Source organism: Phaethon aethereus (genome assembly GCF_964289735.1).
Source record: "Phaethon aethereus genome assembly, chromosome: 15".
Lineage (NCBI taxonomy): Eukaryota > Metazoa > Chordata > Aves > Phaethontiformes > Phaethontidae > Phaethon > Phaethon aethereus.
The window spans coordinates 16,911,802-16,928,372 of NC_138591.1; the positions used below are offsets into that span (position 1 = coordinate 16,911,802).

Here is a 16,571-nt window from a genome sequence, read left to right on the forward strand (position 1 = left end):
GTTCAAATGGGCTACAAGGAACCAGATAAATAGAAACGATGCTGCACAGCTGAATTCAGTTGTTTCACAACTCCCCCAGCACTGCGCCCGGTGCAATACAAACAGGCAGCTGTAGCTCCAGGTAAGCTGTTACTCCTAACTTACGCACCACTTGTTTACGTGCGGTTGGCAGCTTTAAACGGTTACTAATTCAGGACTGAAAAATAGAAATAATGGGAAAAAAAGCTGCTGCAGGAGGCACTTCAGAATAACAACCTATAGCAGCAGGACAAACACCGGTTTATGCGGTGAAGAAGCAAACCCTAAGTGCAGCCACCCCGTAAGTATGCATCACTATACGGCTGTATTTTTAATTTAATTCGCAAACTTCAACCACGGAGTATTTGCAGTGTTTCGAGCAACAAAAGAAAGATTAATTCGAGAGCCGCTGCTGAGAACAGCTACTGAGTGTTGTGTCTTCCCAAGCAGAGTATCATCTTTTCAGACAGCTTATTTCCCCTCCTTAAGTAAAATATATAAACAAACAATCCCTCCCCAAAATAAAAAGAATTTGAAAGTCGCAAAACAAAGTTAAGAAGGAAATACTTCCAGAACGATGTTTATTCACACAGTCAAAACGTTTCTGAAATTCCTTCCACTTCCTCCCTGTCTAGCGTTCAGACAGCCTCTAGTCCTGCCGCGACACATTAACCGTCCCCTTCCTCTTCACATGGCAGCCGCCATTTCGGGCTCCAGGTCGGATCTACAACACTGATCCCTTTTACCCAGGACACGGCACTAAACCCACCATGGAGACTGACCACGTGTTGGTGGAGCAGACCCTCGAGGACACGACGGCTCCTGCAAGAGCTGGTTGCAAGACGGCACTCGCCACCTCACATGAAGGGTGCCGTGCTCTTGGCTAGTTACACCGATGAGAAAGACACAGCCAACCTCTCCACTGGAAGAGTCTTACCCAACAGCTGATCCGACTTTCTGTTGTTTTCAGCCTGTGATCCCTAGACTCTCTGAATTTATGGAGTATTTGTTAGGGGTCTGTGAACAAAAACCAACGAAAACGAGCCTGCTGAGAGCTGGCTTTGAATCGCTAAGCGTGTCAGAGCGCCCAGTCTCATAGGAGTCTGCAAACCAGAACAGGTTGAAAATCACCGTAACAAGGGATCTTCTAGAACACCTTCTACTGCCCTCTCCCGTGGTATCACTGTCCAATGGAGTAGACTGCATCTCTTATTACTAGAAGACGGCATGGCAGGCAAGAAGGGTGATGACCCCCCCACACACTACAAGGACAGAGAACAAACTTCCTGCCACATGAGTAGCTGTTGAGGGTCTTCATCCCATCACCCAAAGCTCCCAGCACATAGAAGCCAAACACCTGGGTCAGGAGAGATTAGAGCAATCGGGTATCTCGTGACAAGACTTAAACCATGCTATCTCTGGTCCTGTGCATTCGCTTCAAATACTGTAGCACTCTCCAGTTTAGCAACTTGTACTTCACTGAGTAATACAACATTATAGATTAATCATAACTTAGATGAAACGTGCCCATAAAATATAGAAAATATGGAATTAATTATTTCACATACCCAAATGGTAAACTGCCTGATGAAACGAACGTTGAAATTTGTCACTTGTTACTCAGCGGATTTGCTTGATCATCATTACATCATGTCACTAAATCTACCTAGCGTGAATGACATTAAACAACATATAGTTAAATAATTGACGTGTTCCTTTGGCTTGTAACTGTGTTTGAAATTAGTTCATCCTCATGCTAGGAGCAACAAAGTCTTTGCCCAGCGTTGATACTCAAACCTAGTTTTAAGACCGAAGGAAATACTAACACCACCGGCTGACAAGCAAGTAGAAGTCTTCCAAATGACACAAAATGGATGTGGGTAAAGTCAGCGTTTCTGTTGTTCCAAGGTTTGAATATTCCATAAATCATCTATTATTACTCTCCGCATTTGGACCAAACCTGGCAGCCTGCTTCGTACCAAAGCAAGCGCCCAACAACCAGCTCCTCTGTCAGCTCATGTCCTGTATTTGATTTCTTCATCCTTTGCAAAAACATTCTCAGACTTCAGGCTAATAACTAGCTTATTACATTTCAAACTTCCCTCAGGCTAAAAGTTATTACTGGGGAGTACAGGAATGTGTCTGGAATGCAAAAACAACCGGGGTGAAAAATCAGTGGGCTCTGAACTGGTATAAATAGATAGTTCACTATGGAAACTCATCTCTTCTCAAAAAACAAAAACCACAAGACAGTGGCCCACTATCTCCTCTAGTTGATCTACTGGTAAACTGATTCAGCCAGTCTTCCAGCTCTTAGGAAGAGGCATCTCATAGCTACACAAAATACAATATAAATAATGTTTCTGTTACGCTTGCATGCTAGATAGCTAACTACCCTGTGCAATCTGTTGATAAACTGATGTATGAGACAGTAGTTTCCGGATACGCCAAATACTTAACATTTTGCAAAGAAATGGGGAAAGAGCTCTTCCTGTGGAAGCTTTCTTTACGGTTAACGCGATACCACATTAACACGTTTCTTGACAGAAAGTTGCCATTATGAAAACTAACTTCAGTCCACGCAAATTCCTGCACCACCCTTCACCTTGCAACGCCCAGGCAACTTCAAGCAGAGTATTAAACCATGAGATCAGCACGCATAGCGTGAAAGTCTCTTCTCTTTTTCCAGCCCCTCTGCAAAGGCTGTTACAGCACACAGCAAGAAAGTAGTCCTGCAAGGTACCTAGAAAAACAGGCCCAGGAAATTAGGGGGTCAGTCCCCCCGCCAGCTTGAGTTTTGGGGCTTTGGGCTGGTGTTGTGCTGTACCTGCGTAACTGAAATCCCTCCTCATTTAGACGTGGAGTTATTAGAAGTCTCTTAATCACTTTGAAGGACACTGGGAAAAGTAATGATCACGTTACAGTACTGCAGAAGAAGATGCTTGTGAAAACTACGTATTTAATTGCAGCCATACCTGTAGAAAGAAAGCTTAAAAAAAACCAGCGAGAAAACTAAAAATCGAGTGAAAGCACAGAAACAAAAGAAAGACCCCTTCCCCTACCAAGCTCCACAAAAAGGGCTCTCGGTGATACTTAGCAAAACTGAAAGAAATCCAACAAAGGCTGAGTATTTCCCCGACCCCCGTATTTGCTTCTGTGCTGCCGTCGCCATTTGCTGTCAGAACTCTGTTAGAATTGGAAGGGGCACCTCTCCTGCCCAATTTCTTTGCAATTCTACCAAATCACTTCCCTAATGAAGTCTTTCATGATTTATTTCAAGATTCAAGCGTTCAAAAACAAAATTCCTCAATGAAGAATGAAGCATTTTGCGGGATTACTCTTTCCCTGAGGTTAGGGATAAAGATTTCTGAGAAACATGATGAATCACAGTGGTTTTAACTTACTCATCTTAAAAAGTGTTTTCTTTTTTTAAACTGATAACAAGCAATTCTTTTTTTCAAAAATATCTAAGAAATGCTATGAGCTTGTTTGAATGAGAAAGAGAACACGCTTTTTGTTACCCTCACGCTTGTATATACTATTTTATGCAAAAGGAGCATTTTATAACCAACTGCTGACACTTTTCAGTATCACCCTGAGATAACCAGTATCATCCCTTGCTGGTTTAGAAGCAACAGCATCTCTAGAGTATAGCAAGGCTGCTCCAGAACTCAGAGATGCATAGGAAGTTTCAAAACAGAAAGATTGACAGTGTTAAAAGCGCCTTTCAATTTCCAATGCCTTCCTCGAAGGAAATGGAAATTAAACATCCAACATAATGAAATTAAAGACACTGATCTCATTAAACGGTTTTAAACAGAGTGCATGACTTACAGGTAAGTTCATAGGTTATTCGGTACCTATATTCCCTGACACTAACATCAAAACCTCAGTCACACAGGTCTACGTCTCAGTTTTCACATTTTTGTGCGCAGTGAAATCTCTACTCTTTATCGGCATTTTGCCCTCCTCCTGGGTGGACTTCTGACCACACTTCACTCTTCCTTCCTTTGCTTTTGCGCACTCTCCTTTCTTAACCAGCAATGCAAACATTATGGAAGAATTTTATGTCGAAATAAAGAGTATCCTCCCAAATGATTAAATCTAAAAAGCTTTGTTAACAAACTTGTTTAATAAAAGTTTACTTACTAAGAACACTACAAATTAAACAAATATGTTGTGAGAGTAAGTTTTAATATGAAGGAAGACGTGTCGGTGCTGTGGGTATCATGTAGAAGTGAGATATTTTCTCCCTTAGAAAGCATCATCATAGGATATCTCAGAAACACCAGGAAAAATCAGAACTTAAGTATATTACAATATATACAAGCATGCAAATAATGCATTACTAATATAGCAGTCTTCCACTGGAGCTTATAGAACGATCACCACTTCTGCAGGGAAAAAAGAAAAATCAAAAGTTGTACCAAAATGGTCAAGCCCAAATTAATTGCATCGTGCAGCTAATAATTTTAGAAGAAGGCTTCCCTGATCTCCCAGCGCACAGCTGCAGCTCTCTGCTGAACCCGAAAAGGCCCAGCAGGTTACGTGCACAGCCAGCAGTTTTTGTTCCACTTGAGGCACTTCCCTAGGCTGGAAACCTCTGTTCGTGTCTCTTAGGAAAATGAAACTTCAAAATGAACAGCATTATCCTCCTGCAGAGCACAAAATCCAACCTAAAACAAACTTTTTGCGCTAAACCCGTAATTCGGTGTCCTTTTTTCCAATTAGCTGCCTAGTCCCCAGAAGGACATTTTCATTTTTCATTGATCCAGGCCACTGGAATTTCATGCAAGAGTTCACTTGGGAAACTGGAACAGGAGCATATAAACTTACAACTGAGAAAGGAAATACTTTTCTAATAGTTACTGGAGGGCTCCACTGAGTCATAGACATCTACCAAAGGTATTACACAACAGCTGGGTGTCCTGTTTGTAGAATAAAAATAATATATAGGATATGGAAATCATATAGCATTTCTTAAAAAGAATTTCTCATATGAACCATATACAATTTTTTTTTTTTTTAATTTATGAAGCTGCCACAATCTTAAGGAGCAAGCTCTGGTTTTAAAAGGAGGCATGCTTTTCATCTTTTATGTCAGAAGCATAAAAGCTGTTTACTTCAGAGGAAAACTGATTATTTTAAGTCTGCTCTCCCATTAGCACCAAAGCACAAGCAAAGCATTTGTCTTTTCAGCTGGAGCGGCACGGTGCACACATCCAGGGCAGCTGCACTTTCTCTCCCAGGCAAACCAGCAGAGAAGCCTGGAGGTAAAAAAAAAAAAACACACAACAAGAAAAACCACAAACCCAGAATATAGCTGTGCTCAGTGAAGCCTGAATCCAATCTTTTGGTGTGAAGCCTGTGTTGCTTCTAGATTGCCGCTTCATCTACTGGAGGGTACAGCAGGTTCAGGGAAAGATTTGCCAACTCAAACAGGGAACTGTTGCGAGGACTATCACAACAGCTACTCTTTGTTCAAGATAACAAGGTGATTGCAGGAGTTCAGCTGAGGGGCCCTAACAACGTCAGAAACTGAGTAAGATCTCACAGAGAAAAAAAAAAAAAAAACTATTTCAGGAAGACACAGGATAGCTACGGCTCTCTAAAGCAAATAAATAAAAACACTGGGTACTGAAATAAGGCTCAGCCCATTTTTGCCCGACGCACTAAAAATGCTGGGCAAAGACGCTGATCCCAAGAGAGGAGCATGCAATACAGAACCTGCCCTGAGAAACCCACCCTTCTAAAATGCTTCAGTTTATACGCTCTCTCCCGGGAAAAGAAACTCAGAGGCCAACGCCTTCGTCTAGTCCAAAGCGAAGACTCCACTGACCTCCCCAAAGGCTCTTCATCATCTTTATTATCTGTGACAGAAGGCGTAACGCGAGCAGCGCCCCGGGACCGTGCCCCCAGCGCAACTCTGGACGCTCCCGCGAGCGCCTGCGGCACCGCTGCCACCCGGCCCCTCTTGACGGCCAGCATCTCCTCAGGCGCCCCACGGACCTACGCAGCTGCGGCATGCGGATTCACGCTGCGCTTGCGGCCCGCTGTCCCTCCCTTCTGAAAATGAAAACAAAAGATGCTCCTTCCCCTCCCTCTACTTCTGTTTGCAAGCGGGTGGATCTGCGCAGCTCTGGATCTGCACGGTTTTGTCCCCTCTGTTTCTCTCATTCTAAGGAGAAGAGGAGGAGGCAACCCTGTAATTACATTTTGGAATATTTTTCCCTGAAAAAAAAGGGGAATAAAACCGTGGATTTGTGTTAAACTTGAGCGCAGAGTAGATACTTCCAAGTCTTATGCTGCACTCAAGAGACAACACAAGGCAGGTCCCAGGAGAGAGAATTCAGAACCAGGCTCTAAGCCTGGCAGCCCCGTGGGTTGGTTGGCCCAACTTCTGGCCAGCTTGTTCCCCAGGAGGCAGAGCTGAACCACCGAACGGGCAGACAGACATCAGGCCATGCTTCACAACCAAGAGCGGCAAGAAGGGCCTCTGAGGAGCGCTTATCAAGTTGCACATGTTTTCTTCTCCAGATCCCTCCTGCAAACTCCTCTGCTGCCAGCAGTACTACAAAGAAAGCTTCTCGATGGTCAGAAATTAAACACGTCAGATTGGCTTCATCAAACAGGCGTGGATGTTCCCTACTTCACTGAGTAGGCTCAACCCACCCTTCCACTGCAGAGAAGAGCCACCAAGTGCGGGAGGTTTTGCGATGAAGTTCTCCAGCTGCATTCTAGAACCCCTCCTAGGAGAGGAACCAGGATGCACCAAAACATATACTAAGGAAGAGTCCAAGTCCTTACAAGACAGCTAAAATCCACCATGCAACTTGCAGGAAGCGGGCAGGAGGCTGATTTTTCCTCTCTCTGCCTTCTCTGCTATGCTTGCATCCACACAGATGAGTCGCAGCGGTTATGGAGAAAGGAGTCAGCCCTGCTCATACCTCCCTGAACGTGAAAGTGAGGTTTGGTGTTGCCCCCTCCCCACGCTGCCGTGCCTTAGAAATGGCATGTTTACATGAAGCTGAAGAGGTAAAATACTGGAGTGCTCTCAGATGGAGGTACATGTCACCTAGTGCTGGTACACAGGTTTGGTCTGCCTCCTCTCCACAAAGAGCAGGAGCTCCTCCATTTGCAGATTGCACTTAGAGTAAGAAAACAACTCTACGTTACCACTGAATTCGTGGCCAATACCGAACTGGGGGGGACGGGACACGATGACATGATGGGAACAGTCAATATACCGGTACATCAGGCTGCTATTTAGCGAGACCTCAGCAGCAAGAGCATACCAGTGAGCTGAGAGAAGCTGTCCTTCCTCTCTGTTCAGCACCCCGAGATGGCACCCGGAGCACCATGGCTAGTGTTGGGTTCCCCAGACCAGACAGACACCTGACACAGTGGAGCGACGCCAGGGTGGGCCACCACAATGATTAGGGGGCTGAAGCATACCACGTGCAAGGACAGAGTTGGGTTTCAGCAGCTTTGAGAGGAGAAGACTGCAACTACCTCATGGGAAGTTTGGGAGAAGACAGAGCCAGGCTCCTCTCAGAGGCGCACAGCGGCAGGACAAGATACGATGAGGACAAACTACAGCTGGGGAGATTCATAACGACCAGCTCTAACTAAACCTCTTCTGAGCACGAGTTTGGACAAACACCTCCAGAGGTCCCTGAACAACCTATGTTATCCTGTGAAGCCAAGCGGCTGCCACATAGAAAACTATAGGAAAAGTTTTGCTTGTCTCAAAGATCTGCTGTCTGCCTGTTTGGTTTAGATTTTCATTGATCCATTCGAAGAATACATAGTGAGGAAGAAGTTTTCCAAGTTTTCATCATATTTTAAAATTCCTCTTTGTGCCCTAATCTTCAAAAAGAAAGGTCATAATAGATTAATTTTTTTCAAATCAGGTAAATCTGAATTCATCATGAATTTTGTCCAGTTGACAAAAACCATGGGCAAGCACTGCTCAGCAACCATCACCACCGTTCAGAACAGCAGCCCCGTAACCATACCTGCATCTTATACGAAACCCTGGGTGCTGCAATAAACATTATAAGCCTGTATGTTATTAAAAAAAAAGAAAAAGAATATCTATTTCTTTTTCAGTTGAGGTTTCAACATATATCCTACCAACATTTTCATCGCTATTTCTTCAGAAATAACACCGTTTAACATCGTGTATAAGAAACTCCCACCCTGTTCTCTGAGGAATTTCCACCATAACCTTCACCTGGCCTTGGAAAATGCTGACCACATATATTGAAATCATGTTTATGCACTGAAAGCTTCATGAAACATCTCCAGTGAGATGCCTATATGGGGCAAGACCTTCTAAATCACTCCTGATATGTAGCGATAAACCAAATTTCAAGTCCTGGCATTGAAGGAAGAAAGACTCAAAGAGATGAATTGGTTCACCTGACTCAAAAGCATGAAGGTTACAGCTGAGAAATAACAACTTTAAATGCCAAAGTAGTTATTTTTATCACTCCCTCTCATTTAAATTTAAAGCAGGACAGCACTACTGACATTGTTAGTTGCCGGTGTTGTTGAAATGCAATGGGAATCGGCATTTTTTTTTCCCCAGGAAAAGAGAGCTCTCACATTCTCAACAGCTCTTCCAATACGAGTTAACATGATGAATAAAAAATATGTGGCATATTGAATGAAAAAGAAATCTGGGAACAGCTCTAACAGCTCTGAATCTGCAGTACAGATTTTATTACTCTTTTGCACAGTGAGGCAGAGCATACTTGCAGCAGCCGCCTACTTTCCAGATCAAAAGAACATGAAGCTCTTATCAAGCACCACACTACATATTTCCAGGTTGAAGGAGAGTCCAGACCACAATTTAATGAGACATGATTCCGATTCTCACTCTTCATACGGATCCCCATAAACTTCCCACTAAGGCCATGCATCACAGCAATATTCTTTTGGTAATCAGTTTAGTTCTTGTGTTTAAACTGTTTTCCTCCAGAAGGTTAAAAAAAACCAGGGAACGAGTAAACTGCGAACAGTGAAGTCATGTAAAGCCTTCATGGCAAAATCATTTTAAATTCAAATTTAATTGGAATATAGCAGCCTAGGAAATTATGGTTCTAAACCACTAACAAGCGAGGGAATGTTTAGTAACCCCAAGCAAAAATCCCCTGGCCTCTCTAGCAGCACAGTTCAAGCTTGAAGCTTTAAATCTATTTATAGACCTCGGGCACATATCACTACAATAGTTGATTGTGCTTTGCAGCTGTTTTGTATATCTAGAAGGGCAGGAAAGAACAGACTGCACTTTGATCTTTCCCTTTTTTGGAGTATTGAAACAACAACAAAAAAATGCCATTAGAAAGGACTCAATATTTTTGAATCACAAGGCTACATGTTCCAAAAGCCACAGCTTACACTAAACATGCAGGGCTTAGAGCTAACATGTTCAATTGTTTACCGTGATTATAAACACAGGCTGCAGAAAATATTTATTCTAGAAGCACGCAAACTATTTTACCTATCATGAAAACATATGCCAAATCTAATTATAGGAGTCTTTACTCCCCAAAGCATCTGTTGTTAAGTGACACACACATAAAATTAAGATTCAACCCGAATGCAACTGCATCATAAATTAGCACTTAGCATTTCTTGGGCAATACAAGAAATGAAGCATTTGCTCTAGATATCGTTGTGGGATAAGAGTTAACTACATACAACCTGTAAAACCTGTTGGTATTAAAGCTTTATGACTTACACAAATGTACTGGAGCTAACGCTACTGAAGACTAATATATGTCACTCACGAAAGCCAAACCAGCGATTCCTACCTTAAAAAGTGTGCTGGCCCTTTCTGAGCTCTGAGGTTAGGGAAGGATCTACTGGCCACTCTTACATTCTTACCACATGTATCACTCTAGCATTCAAGCAGCTGGATGATTGAATCAGTACTATGGTGAGGAAAAAAAAAAAAAATCTAAATTTTTTAGCAATAGAAAGAAAGGAAATAAGCATGAAGCAAGCACCTTCAGAGACCTGGCTGCACCATGTCTAGTTTCCCTGAAGAACATTTCTAATCAAATGCTGACAGGATTTACAAATGGCAGTAAAACGTAAAATGGGATATAAATGTACAGTTTACAATTACTGTCTAAATGAGTGTCGATAGCTCGTTTCCAAACAGCCCCACGGACTGAGTACATGAATATGTTTAAAACGTAGCAAATGAGCAGTCTGTAGAAGTTATTTAAAAAAAAAAAAAAAAAAGGCACCATTAGAGAAAATCAGAAGGTAAAAGAGCTTGTGGCGAGCCCCGCAGTACCACAACCAGACCTTACCGACTGCGCAGCGCGCCCGGGGATCTCCCTGCCGTACAGCAGGCTGCGGGGCAACCCCAGCTCTTCCGCGCTTTCCAAATGTTGATTCAGGTATGTCAGAGAGAGCAAATAAACAACTCATTGAATTAGCGAGATGGAAAAGTAGCAGTAGGCTGCACGAAATGCAGCAGATCAGATGGAGGAGAGAACAAATCTGTAAGAGGAAAGTTGGCACGATGAGACTTTCGTTAAGTGTTAAACAGCCCCCGCGTTATCCCTATTGCACGATCGGCAGAGCGCATTCGATGATTATGAACAAAGCTTTTAGACTGTTAAATATATAAGATAGGACATTAGATAGTACTTTTTCAAACTTAATTTTAAAAGAAATATTTAAGTATATTCATACCCTGAATACAGATTTACTTCTGCTGTGGCGTGTATCTCTTGCATCCGTCTTATATATTTAAACCAGAGTTCACAGGGAGAGAGGTTTTTTGGGGGTTTTTTTTCGCTTTTAGAGCACTTGAGAGTGTTCTTGATTTTCATTAGCATTATTATATCATTATATATTAGATGCTGATACACAAAATAATAATTTATTAAAGAAATTATTTCTATTAGAGTAATAATAAAAATGCTACTACATCACCCCAATCACAGGTATGGGAGCGGTAGAGCAAGTATTTATTGCTAAGGATATAACCATGTTTCACTGTACACATTTGAACAACCAATAAATTTTTTAAAAATTGAGACCTTTTTTTTTTTTTTTTTCTTTCTTGGCCACAAAAGCTTTTACAAATCATTTGATTTTTCACTGAATAAGGACTACTGGTAGCTACTACTAGAGAAAGTAAAGCAATATAGTGCTTTGGCGGCGGAGAGCTCGTGGTCCTGGAAAGGCATCTCCAAAACCACAACTTCAAAATATGACTCAGTATTAGCAGGCAGTATTAAAGAAAGAATAAACACGAGAAAGCATGAGCTGACAAACACAGCAGCAGCATCTATGGAGACCACGACAATTAAGACTTGTAACTGTGCATATCGCTGACAAATTTGTTAATGTGGTCCAAGCAAGAAAGGTAAGAAAACGCACTGAAAAGCTCCAGTGTATTCACATTCTGCAGTGCAATCCAAGACTGAATTTTTCCCTTTTAAACTCATTATTTTAAGAGCTGGAAAAGCTGAAATCTAGAAAGATCTCTCATGCTGTTCTCTTCTAAAAAACTTTTAGTAAAAACATGTTTTACATACAAAATCTAAACTTTCCAAAGCGGACTAAGCTATAATTATTAATGGCATTCCAGATGTGTGTTACCTGTTATCGTAATAACTCTTTTCGATAGAGGGACGCCTCCCTGCAGTATTATTTCTAAAGTAAAACACGTTAAACAGTAAGTTTAAATGTCAGGTTGGCGCAGGCTGAGCTAAACTTTAGCTTTAAGTCGTGTACAGCTGTTGTGCAATGTCAAAGCACGCTAAAAGCTTCCATCTCACTGGTTTCATGCCCACGTGGAAGCCAGCCAGACTTGATGACACAGATAGGATACAGTAAAGCTTGTATAATTACTGCTAAACACAAGAACTGTGCTAAAACAACACTTGCAATCTTCCTTAAACCCGCAAGAATGGGAAATCCAGAGGAGCGTCCCTCAACCGAGGCCATGGAACAAGGTACTTCCAGACGCAAGGTACGATAAATACCCTATTCTTGCAAAACACAAGGGCTGAAGATCAAGTTCGAAAGAGAGAGAGAAAAAACAAACTCTGCTTGCCGGGTGAGACGCCCGAGCTGAGAAAAGTTAATTAACAATATCCATAAGGAGCAACACAAGAACCCCCCAGAGATGCCTCCCCAGGGAGCACTGCACACACCAGCAGCCAGGTAGAAGCCGCGGACTTTGAGATGACTCAACATCAGCATTTGATGAAGCCAGCTCCCACTGCCTGACCATTTTCCTCATTTTGGGGTTAAACAGCTCCAAATCCATCCTGGAATACACGGATAAACCTCTGAGAACGGCAAACCACCGCCCATCAATTTGTGTTTGCAGACCTTCGCGGGAGACGAGTGACAAACGCGTAAGGGATGTGAGGCACCACCGCCACCAAAGGCGTTATTTGTGACCAGTTTGAGATGCACTTTCCAAAATACACATGCAACTTTCAGAAAACGATACCGTTTTAACAAGCAATGGTGCATACTAACAGACCCCTAGAAATACTTTTACAATTGAAACATTACACACAGTAACCACTATTTATACTTCAATATGTCAGCCTTAAATATTTACTTTTCCACTCACTCAGTTTATATTATATGCCAACAGAGCACTTTCTCGCATCGTTTAAAGAGCTTATAGAAATTTAAAATGCTCTGAGCAATAAGGAAAAGTGTTATAATTCAAATTAAATGATGAGGAAAGAAAAATCTTTGCTACCTTTTACCCAAAATTGAATTTTATGCAAAGATCCATGATTTTTGCAAATGACTTTGCAATGTTCCTCCTGATAAAAGACTTTTTAAAAAAAAAAAACAAAAAACAAAAACAAAACAAACCATTTTGAACTTTAAACCTCTATCTAGGCTTTACATCATTACACGGCGACCATTCATCAGTCAGGAGCATCATGTTATTCCCCTGCCCTACGGGTTCTGGAAAGTCAAAGATTCTAGTTAAGAATAAGTAAATGTTTATACTTCTAATCCTCATGTCGGCAAGGCTGTATCAGCAGCGCTACTGGACATTTTTCCCAGAAAGCGAACGCGCTGGGCGGCTGTATTTTGGGAAGAAATGGTTGTTTCCTCTTATGGCCCCCAGAGTCGGTGGCTGTGGTCTGCACGGGGGGAAGGTGGCGAGCACCCTCGGCTTCACCCTAAGGCGCTGTCACCCCTGGGCAAGCTGTTCTTCCCACAGGCATCCTGATTCTTCCCTTCCTAGTACTCATTTATTTTCAAGTGCAAAAGGGGTGCTCCATATTGTATGATTTACTTTCCGTTTTGCTCTATTGTAAATCCCATAAATCCAGAGTTAAAACAAACTACTTGGATTGAAAAAGGCTTATGGGCACTTCCCAGCCCTCCAGAGATGGGCCCCTTTCCTGCAAAGGAACCATCAAGGGGCTCGGCTACTCTGCCATTTCCACCCTTAAATTTTCATGGTATTAAAAACAGCTAAAACGGGTTTTGAAGAACGAATGGCCTGGAGATTCACTGCCAATTCATCAACATTGAGATTGCATAATGGTCCGGATGGCAGCCCGTAAAATTAAAAGGATGACTATGATCCTTTCCAATCAAGTTTTTGGCTGTTTCTTCAGGAATCCTGTCCTGATTGGCACATTAACTGGACAACTGCAAGGAAGAAAGCAAGAGACCGGAGGAAGCGGGGAAACCCACATAGCGACCTGCTGCAGACCGACGAGGAACGCCTGTCCGTCAGCCGGTCTGCTGCACCAGCTTCCAACCGTCCCACCACAGCTACTAAGTCCCATTACTTCCTTTTCTTCCTTTGCTTCAGCCTTTCACTCCTTCAGTTGTTACCGAACACTGAATCAACCCTTTTTTGTGGCTTCAATCTGAGTGGAAACCTGGAAGGAAGGACTGGAAGGAAAGGGAAGGGGCATAGGGAAAAGTAAGAAGCTGGAGGCAGGGAAGGAAAACATTTCTAAGATTTTATTAAAGAAGGTAAAACAGATTTTCCAAATGGCAATTGGGAAGCTAATGCCATCCAACAGCCCTAATCCACACGGAGGGGAGGAGGCAAAAAACCCACACAGCCATGTGAACACTGCATCACGTTACAAGCAGCAAAGCCTCATCACCTCTCCTACTTAAAAACCCTTATCTGGCTTCTGCCCCTTTCCTAAACGCAAAAGCTGAAATTCTGTATGAAGGTAAACTCCAAGCAGCGCGTAACAACAAACGCTGCACTAGCGGAGAAGAACCAGCCTCTTAAAACGTATGCGTTTTCCCTTGTCTTTCCTTAATTTAATTTGAATAAAAGTTATGCGAAGAAAGGGGGAGAGCTGGCCAAGAAGGGAATAAAAAAAAACCCCAGAGTGCCAGCGAGCCACAGTGACTGAGGGATACGGCCTCAGGAGCATTAATGCCAAGCCTGGATGACAACTTGTAGGGATGTAGCTTTGCTGGTTGGTTATTTGCACAAGCTTACGGACCCGGGAAAACTGCAGGACACTGCAGGGAACCACCTACCCTCCTGTAATGGAAAAGGCTGCAGAGCAATGCACCGCGGCCACCGCCGGCATCAGCTGAGCACCAGCCTGGTAGGCAGTCCCTTGTCCTCCAGCAAACAACGTCCAACTCCAGCAAACTTGAAAAAAACCTGCATCTGGCAACTGGATGGAGAAATTAAAAAACTGCCTGCTTTCCGTCAAAAGACAGGATTTCCTTTATTGGACTAAACCTCAGGTCTATCCCAGTTGCATCAACCCCACGCGCGTGGGAGACTGGAGGAACGGGCCACCAGTTCTCCCTGGTGCTTCTTGGGAGCACACTGTACCAAACCAGTAAAGACTTCAAATTGCTCGGCACAGCTTGCTTTCTAATAAAAGAGCACCAGTGAGGCGAGTGAAATATATTTGTATTTTGATTTTTTCCCCCCCAATCTGAGCTTAAAATTTGATTTCCACAACCTGTAGATAGATAGATCCAAGTGAGTTAGGGACACAGCTCCCGCTGCGATTTCAAATCCAAAGTAAATGCAAGGTATAGCCTGGATAAGTTCAGGACTTGTAAAAGTTCAATGCTGTAGAAAAAGTTATAAAGAAGTTACAACAGGAAATTTAAATTATTAGATCTGGCACCGTTACATGAGATTTGAACAAAACCAAATAAAAGACTCGAGCTTCAAACTCAGAGAACAAATTATTGAGGAAAATGGATACAAACATATGCTGGCAGCCTTGTATTAAACATGGCCCTGTGCAATTTAACAAGAAAATTAGAGATGTAAAACCAAATAAAACAGATGCAAAGAAATCTTTAGGTAAGAGCCCTCGTATAAACTGATTAATATAAACAATACGATCCCCTAAAACTTCCTGAGACCCTTAAAAGTATAATACTTCAAGGCAACAATTTCCTTGATTATGAAAATAAACACAATTGATTAAAAAAACAAAGACAAAAAAACGCCAACCAAAACACCATACAAAACCAAACTGGGGGGAAGGGGGAGGAAGGGGGAAAACAGTCTCAAGTTTTAGGTACCTAAAAACAGTCCTTGAAGTGATCCTCCCCTAAGGATATTTTCATCTTAGTCACATGTTTTTTCTAAGGTATTTTTATTTAGTCTCCCTGTAGATAACTGCAAGGAGCGAACTGCTAACATGATATTAAATCAATTATCTGATGTCTCCCCTCATCGCTGAGAGAGGCATTAAGTCTGAAATATTACCAATAAAGTCATTAGGCTCACTGACCTCAGAGAATGTTCTCTCACACACGTATTGTTTCCATCACTTGTCTCAGTCAAAAAAAAAAAAAAGTTTATTTTCTTAATCTTTGATACGAGTGCTTTGATAATTACCTGCTTATCAATAAGCAAGCCTACACACTTGTACTAGTAGATAAGAAAAAATATAAAAGTAAGAAGAGAAAATATTTGAGAATGTTTCATGATACACATATGCTCTTGTTGACACAGAGGTGAAGAGGAAATAGATCTTTTAGGACTCGCGGCTCATACTTTCACCCAAATCACCCATTTTTTCACTTTCACCTTACCGTTTGCAGTATCAATGTGGAAAATAGAACAGCTCACACAACCACCTTTCCAAATAGCTACGTATGGTTTGTTTTTGCAGGTTTAGACAGCATGAGTGAAGTTTCCAGCTAAACAGACCTGGAAATGTTATGGCAAGGCTCGCAGACCAGAGCGGAATAAATTCCGACCACAAATACATTTGTAACCACAAATCCTTATCACACCAGTGTACCCACAACAAAAAACACCTTCAGACCAGGGATCGCCGGCACTGCAAACCGAAGCCTGGCTAACTGAAGTGGAATTGGATTCGGCTGGCCCAGGCGAACACAGATAAGCACAGAAAGAGAAGACATAACGGCCAGATTTGCTCACGCACAGGCAACACTGACCTGGACTGTCCCATCTACCTGGCGGGGACACCGGCTGCCTCTGCGGCGGAGGCACCCCTTCACGGACAGCTAGGATTAAACAGATATCCAGCTTCTACCTTGGCTTTTTATACGGCTGC

General features: G+C 42.5%; 1 protein-coding gene across 1 annotated transcript in view; it reads right to left on the reverse strand.

Annotated features, from left to right (window-relative positions):
* ADCY9 (adenylate cyclase 9) overlaps window positions 1-16,571 on the reverse strand; it is a gene marked incomplete at its 3' end in the record, with an annotated part of 81,727 nt that overhangs the window by 52,076 nt on the left and 13,080 nt on the right. The window lies entirely within an intron of this gene.